The following is an 8,359-nucleotide window of genomic DNA, read 5'->3' on the forward strand; positions in this document are numbered from 1 at the left end:
TTGGCCCAAGGAGGGCCACCCAAAGGCCGCCCGTCTGCAGGAATTCAAGGCCAAAGTGGTGTGTTAGGGTTAGACCCCTCAATCACCAGGATCCTCTCCTCCCCCCCTTCACACGTCACCACGCACAGCAAACACGTGGGTGGATGTTCAGATCCCAGAGCAGGTAAACTGAAAGAACAGAACCTTCCCTGGGAGGTCCCCTCACCACTTACAGGAATCCACACCAAGGGGCATGCCTCATGAAACATTTTTATTGTGTTATTTATTTCACCTAATATTAACTAACCTAAAAATACCCATATTTATACATTTTATTTCCTTTTATAATAATAAAGAATAAAAATGAAAAACAAGGAATAAAGTGCTAACCCACTCTTCTTTCTTATTGACTTTCAATGACATTTAAACCTAATTTTAAAAATGATAGTAATCAGGCATGCCAATGACATTTATGAAAAAAAGAGGAAAAGGTATATCGCCTGGCGCCAGGTGCGCCACAGCGCGGCACAGCCGCGCTTGATTAGGGGAGTCCGGGGGCATGCTCCCCCGGGAAATTTTAAAAAAATGGATGCTATTTGGTATGATTTGGTGCAATCTGGGACATAATTTCTTTATGTTTTTTGACATTGCAATGTTGGAAAAGTACACAATATATATCATATAAAATAACAAAAGGAAATTAAAACACTAAATCAAACTAATAAAAACTATAAATTTCATTTACAGTTTTTAGCAGATTAATTTATTCTTTTAATTTGCATTCATTTTTTAGAAGATATATCAAAATATCTAAAATTAACAAATAAAATAAAAAGTAAATAAATGAAATTTAAGATTGTTTATTTGCTATTTATTCAGTTTAATTTTTTTCTAAATCAAAATATATTAGTAATATGAGTTAATAAAGCCAAAATAACTCAGTAAATATTTCAAATACAAATCATTTCATTATTATCCTTTTTTGTCATCAATAACATCATCATCATCAACTACTGGTATGCTGCCAATTAAATGTTTTACAGTCATTGCCAATAACTACTTCTCTGCTGCATATATTCCATACAATTTTCAAATCACATAAAATTACTCTTTTGACTAATCATGACTACCTACAGTTCAAATTGTTCATCTATGCAATCTTGTCATTATACTACTGGTACCTTAATGTCAGTGAATTTTCCATTCTTTCACAAATTGACAATACAAACTAAAACAGCATATGAAGGAAAGCTATGACATTGCTTAAAAATTCAACTACTGATATGGTTCAATATTAAACTACTGATATCAGTGATATGCCTCAGAAATTAAATTTTGTACAGTCACTGACATCAACAACTATTGCTCTGCTGCATGTATTCCATTAAAATTTCAAATTACTTAAAATTACTCTACATGACTACCTACAGTAAAACTTGTTCATCTATACAATCTTGTCAGTAAATTACTGGTACCTTAATATCAGTATATTTTTCATTCTTTCACAATACAAACTGAAACAGCAAATTAAGGAAAGCTTTGACATTGCTTCAAAATAAAATTAATGATATGCTTTAAAATAAACCACTGGCACTGTATGCTGCAGATAATAATAAAATGTTTTTCAGTCACTGATATCAACTTCTGCTCTACTGCATAAATTACAGTCAAATTTCAAATCACTTAATTTCCTTTAATCAATCTTGGCTACTTTCCTCTTTTTCGAGACAAGGGTTTCCAGTGCTCTCTTCCGAGCTTTTTTTCTCTCCTTCTCTGAATGGGCAGCTCTCTGTGCCTCTGCGGCTTTCTGGACTTTTTCTTTAGCCAAGGTGGCTAGGCCAGATTTCACAGAACCATAGGCCTCAAGCCTTTCAGCTGTTTTCTTCTGATTCTCCCTCAGCTTTGAGGTATACTTTGAAGCTGCTGATCTAATGTCCTTACACATTCTCTTGTCTACAGGATCAAAATGAACATCTTTCCTTTTAAACATTTCAATCGCTATTGTTTCTTTGGAATGTAGAGAATATTTTATCGTCTGGTATGCACACGATACCACACCACGAGACGAAACGAGACTGCCTCCAAGATGGCGGTCAGTTGTTTTTTGTCTGCAATAAACATTGAAAAAATACGATTTCTCCTCAAAAACCACCTACCCGGCCCCCAAATCGCTCATATTTTCTCCTCAAATTTACACGAATCTCGTGGGTGATCGTTGGCCGTTTGAAAACTGCGGAAATCTGCGTTTCAGCGGAAAAATGGCACGCACAAGTAATGCACTCAACTTTAAATAATGCACTAAAAACAAACTAACACATCCAAAAAGTAGAGAAGTTCCCCTACCTTCACAATTTTTCTGACTATGTAACAAGAGTGGTTCCAATGTATCCAAGTTAAAATTCCTCACTGGAACATTGCTTGTATTCAAGTTAAAATTCCTCACTGGAACATTGCTTGTATTCAAGTTAAAATTCCTCACTGGAACATTGCTTGTATTCAAGTTAAAATTCCTCACTGGAACATTGCTTGTATTCAAGTTAAAATTCCTCACTGGAACATTGCTTGTATTCAAGTTAAAATTCCTCACTGGAACATTGCTTGTATTCAAGTTAAAATTCCTCACTGGAACATTGCTTGTATTCAAGTTAAAATTCTCACTGGAACATTGCTTGTATTCAAGTTAAAATTCCTCACTGGAACATTGCTTGTATTCAAGTTAAAATTCCTCACTGGAACATTGCTTGTATTCAAGTTAAAATTCCTCACTGGAACATTGCTTGTATTCAAGTTAAAATTCCTCACTGGAACATTGCTTGTATTCAAGTTAAAATTCCTCACTGGAACATTGCTTGTATTCAAGTTAAAATTCCTCACTGGAACATTGCTTGTATTCAAGTTAAAATTCCTCACTGGAACATTGCTTGTATTCAAGTTAAAATTCCTCACTGGAACATTGCTTGTATTCAAGTTAAAATTCCTCACTGAACATTGCTTGTATTCAAGTTAAAATTCCTCACTGGAACATTGCTTGTATTCAAGTTAAAATTCCTCACTGGAACATTGCTTGTATTCAAGTTAAAATTCCTCACTGGAACATTGCTTGTATTCAAGTTAAAATTCCTCACTGGAACATTGCTTGTATTCAAGTTAAAATTCCTCACTGGAACATTGCTTGTATTCAAGTTAAAATTCCTCACTGGAACATTGCTTGTATTCAAGTTAAAATTCCTCACTGGAACATTGCTTGTATTCTGGTTAAAATTCCTCACTGGAACATTGCTTGTATTCAAGTTAAAATTCCTCACTGGAACATTGCTTGTATTCTGGTGAAATCATCTCTTTAGAACACATCATTCGACAGATAAAAACCTCCTACAAGTTATAGCTAATCTGTAATTAAATATGAGAGAGAAATGTTAAGAAAGGTTGTGAAAAGTGGATGTGGGAAAAAGGGTCTGATTTTTTCCATTGATAATTCTATAACCAGACAAAATTGAAGGCCAGAAAGTAATATTTTGTCCTAACAATAACGCTTCTAAGTTGAGTAATATATGCTTAACTTCTTACTCTTTCAAGGGGTGGTGGGAAAAAAGTAAAGACTACAAGATGCCAAGAGAAAATGTCATGTGTCTCATACCTGGGGAAGTTCAGGATGTAAAAAATATTTCTTTGTATAATTAGATTTGGTTTGTTTTAAATTTTGTGCAAAGCTACATGAGGGCTATCTGCACCAGCCATCCCTAATTTAGCAGTGTAAGACAAGAAGGAAAGCAGCTAGTCATCACCACCACTACCAATTCTTTGGCTACTCTTCTACCAATGAATAGTGAAATTGATCATCATATTATAATGCCTCCAGGGCTGAAAGGGCAAGCATGTTTGGTATGACAGGGAGTCAAATGTGCAACCCTCAAGGTATGAAGAGTGCCTTGACCATCTGTCCACATGTAGAATTAGGAACTTGAAACTTGCATACCATTAAAATATGGATTATTAGATAAGATTTTATGCTATACTAATTGAAATAAAAAGTAGTTTAACCCTTTTGCTGCAGGTGAAAGGTCATTTCATTTGTTGACTTACATTTAAAATTTTATTTTACTGTTATATGATGAAATTTTTGTCAATAAGTTTAGTATCAAGTTGTAGATAAGTCAAACTTTAATATTACATAGAAGTTAATTTAAAAGTATATGTTAAAAGAACACAAGTAATGATTTTTGCAAGTCATGTGTTATGTTGAATGTTAAACTGGATGTTTGCAATGTTAAGATACTAAGTCTATCGCTTTATATGAATTGGGAACTCAAATTTCCAATATTAACAAGCTAGAATATACAAGAACCTCATATCTTTATTTTGCTGAGATATAATTACTACTTTCTGAGATACTAGACAATGTCATTGTAACAAAATAGTTCCAAGATGGATCACATCAACAAAGTTAGTCACGAAAGTGATATTTAATTTTTCCATCATTCTGAAATACAAATCTATAAAATATTTTCAGTCCCACTACCTTGTAATGAAATTTTTCATTCATGAAAAAAAATCCACTACATTCCAATTAAAATTAACAAATGTCAGAAAGGTAATGTGACCTCCAATTATTAATTATTGAAATATTAAAATATACAAATACGTCATTCATTTGTACTTCAGATCAAGAAGTGACCTTGATAATGCTGAATATTGTTTTTCAATGTGTGTGTATATCTATTCTTAAAATTATTTTAGGTTATAAGGACAGCTCACATTTACAGTTTATTTTTACATCTGCAAAATGTTAATTTCAATTAAAATATACATTTGATCTTTCATTTTTGTATACTTTGCTGTTATCTGTTGTTTCAATCAAGACTAATGAAATTGGAACTGTAACACAGAAATTCCTCAAACTTAGCAAATTCATCTCAAATATTCTTACATCAACAGTTATATTCTGTTTCTCTCAATTACTAGGTTTAATTTCAATACTGTAAAGCACCAGTTCTCAAACTTTATTAACCCAAGGACCCATTTAATTTAAAATTTTTTGTTGACACCCAAACCTATCTGTTTTGAAAAAGATTACTGTACATGAAAAGCTGTATTCAAAAGTGTTTTAATTTATAAACTTAATTTAAAAAAACTTTTACAAACCACTCTTCAACATTTATGAAACTTAGGGCATGGGTCACGAGCCCTCAGTCTGAGAAATACTGCTTGCACTAGATCAAATCTCAGTTGGATAAGAAGGAATTTAACCCTACTGTGACAGGTCATGAATCAAAGGTCATAACATCACATATGTTGATCTGCATTCAAAGCTTTCACTTTACTTATTTTATAAATTTATATTAACAAGTTTGTTATCAAACTGTACATAATTCAAATTTTAGTCATATATTAATTAATTCATTAATTTAAAACTAGATGTTTAAAAAACACAAATATTGAATTTTTATAAAAATCACTTTGTATGTTGAATAAAGCACAAGTTTAAGTTAGATGTTTCTTGATGACGAAAAACCCACTTGAAGTAAAAGTGTATTCTAGACTGGTATAAGTGTTACAACTTTAAAATAAAGTACAAAGCAATGTTTCAACCTACTTAGATCATCTTCAGTTTGAAACATTTAATTAAGAGTTACACACACACACACACACATTAGTTGAGATTTTCAGGGCAAATGACTTTTTCTTTAAATAATAGAATTAAAATCACTTTCCAACTGGACTAGTTATGAAAGTCAATATTTTTAGTTAATAAACAAACCTTTAATAAAAATATTGTTTTTGTAAAAAAGACTTGCAACCTGTACCAAAAGTGTACCAAATTTTGTGAAGATACACATTTCATCAAACCCATTGAAAAATGGTTGAAAATAATCCAGTGCTCTTAGTCATGACCAAAAAAAAATCAAAACCCAAAACACTAAATAAAACTTCATAACTTACTTCCATAACACAAAAATACTTGAAACATAAGAACATAAACCACATTTTTCAGTGCTCCTGCTGCTAAATGTGTGCTAATTCTGATTTTAGTTATAAAACAAGTGCTCCTTGTTAAATTTCCAAATAAAACTTATTTCTCACCTATTAACATAATGAAATTTAATGAAGAATTTTCAATAACTGAAAGTAGAAAGTTTATTTGAAACAATACAAATTTTGACACAAGTCAGTAATGTTATATCTTATATCCTAAACATTTTATTTTCCAAGCTTTTTCTTAACAAAGTATTGAAAGAATTAAAAGAAATAATACTTGATGCTGTGAAATAGATACACTATAAATGAAACATTTTTATAAAACTATTCAACTTTTCACACATTCATATCCTGAAAAAAATTTATTACATACACAGATATACAAGCATTTGAACTGTGCAAGTCTGTATAATATAACCTATTTTAATAAAGGTACAAACTCATCAATCCCAATACTTTGTGCTTCTGAACAAGTTTTTTTTTCAAGACATATTTAATAACACATCAAATCTAGACCAATAAGCACATTTTCTTCCCACCAAAATTAAATCATATCAAAGAACCTTTGAGATTTAGGTTACTGGTGTTTATAAATAACCTTTGAAATTATTTAACCATCCTAAAATAAACTGTTATTACATGTTTTATAGTAATTTGCTTTTTTTTTAAATGTACCTAAATGTTTCCCCTCTCACATCAAATGTGAACAAACAAGTAAATCAGAAAAAATGCAAGCTTTGTATTTTACTTTTCATGCTTACCTGATACAATATGAACTTTGCCAAGTTTGAGTCATTTGATTAAATAAGTCATAATACATTAATAGTTGGTAAATATACCATTTCCAGCCAAAACCGGTAATGTTTCACTTATATTCACTAATGTTTTAACCATGAATCTGATACTACCAGAGTTCAGCTGAAGTCTGGGTAAAAATATTTACTTTGTGGCATTCAACATGATCAGAAACGGACTTTAAATAAAGAAGTAAAACTTAAAAAAGAAAAGTCCACAACAGAGAGCGACAGACTTAACAGTGAAACATATATAATTAAACAATGCAAACAATAAGGTTGTTATTTGTGTGTGTGTGTGTGTTTGGCATAAATAATCAATATTACCATAAAAGGCAGTTATTTGTTCCTTCTAAGGTGTCCCTGCAATTTGAGCAATATCTTAATATTGGAGAAAACTAAACAGTTTTACGATAATTTAAATAATCTCGGACTTCGAAACTTTCACCCTAAACATTAATATTAGGCCTAATCCTATTTACCGAATTTAATTTCTAAATCGAACTTAGGCTTAAGTTACACACAGTCAGAAAGAAAAGCCTAGCTGTCGTTTACTTTTTTTAAAATTTACCAAGTACTTTCTTGACTTTTTCAGTCCTTGGTTTATCAACTTCTTTCTTTTCGGGTTCTGACATGATTTTGATGATGGAATTACTTTAATAGAGTTAAAAAAAACTCTCCCAACCTCCGTCCACTTTCTCTGATGTTATCCCTCCTTTTCACTTTGTTCTTTTATCGCTCACTGTCGAATGCAGGAGAACGCGTGCACAATTAGCAGCATCTCAATTGGTTATTGAAAAGTGACGCAACTTTTATTATCATTTTAAGAGTTTTTTTTAAAGATAAATACTGTCAATACATGGGTAGTAATATCGTTATTCAAATATCATTAGAATGCACACACATATATGTATTATGTATCCATGAATGTGTATGTTTTAAAGATATATACATACTGATTACGCATGAACTTTAGAATGTAAAAGCTTAGATATTTAGAGATAATGCTTACTGCTTAGTTGGATGAAACTATAACACTCTACAGTAACCTTGAACTGATACAACTTTTATTAAGTTATTTTGTGAAGGCCCGGCATGGCCAAGCGCGTTAAGGCGTGTACTTCGTAATCCGAGGGTCGCGGGTTCACGTCCCCGTCGCGCCAAACATGCTCGCTCTTTCATCCGTGAGGGCGTTATAATGTGACGGTCAATCCCACTATTCGTTGGTAAAAGAGTAGCCCAAGAGTTGGCGGTGGGTGGTGATGACTAGCTGCCTTCCATCTAAATTAGGGACGGCTAGCACAGATAGCCCTCGAGTAGGTTTGTGCGAAATTCAAAAACAAACAAAATATTTTGTGAAATTCGATATTTATAATATAAAACAAGAAGCTTCGTGACGAGAAAACCCACTTGTAGAGAATATTCTACTTGTATAAACGGCCAGTATGAGTAGAGAAAGCACTATGTAGAGGAACGAACAACGTTTCGACCTTCTTCGGTCGTTTTACATATATAAAACATGGAGTTTTTCAAAATAATGTGAAATAATAACAATTACTAATTAAGTTCTGACACCTAGTCTCTACTATACATATTCAAAAAGTAACAGT

At 32.1% G+C, this 8,359-nt stretch overlaps 1 pseudogene across 1 annotated transcript in view; it reads right to left on the reverse strand.

Moving 5' to 3' along the window:
- Nucleotides 1–7,544, reverse strand: part of LOC143227835 (uncharacterized) — a 35,772-nt pseudogene extending 28,228 nt beyond the window's left edge. The window contains exon 1 of the transcript XR_013015105.1: nucleotides 7,321–7,544. The product of XR_013015105.1 is annotated as an uncharacterized LOC143227835 (transcript). The remainder of the gene's footprint in view (nucleotides 1–7,320) is intronic.
- Nucleotides 7,545–8,359: the final 815 nt, after the last annotated feature.

Source organism: Tachypleus tridentatus, chromosome 10 (assembly GCF_004210375.1).
Source record: "Tachypleus tridentatus isolate NWPU-2018 chromosome 10, ASM421037v1, whole genome shotgun sequence".
NCBI lineage: Eukaryota > Metazoa > Arthropoda > Merostomata > Xiphosura > Limulidae > Tachypleus > Tachypleus tridentatus.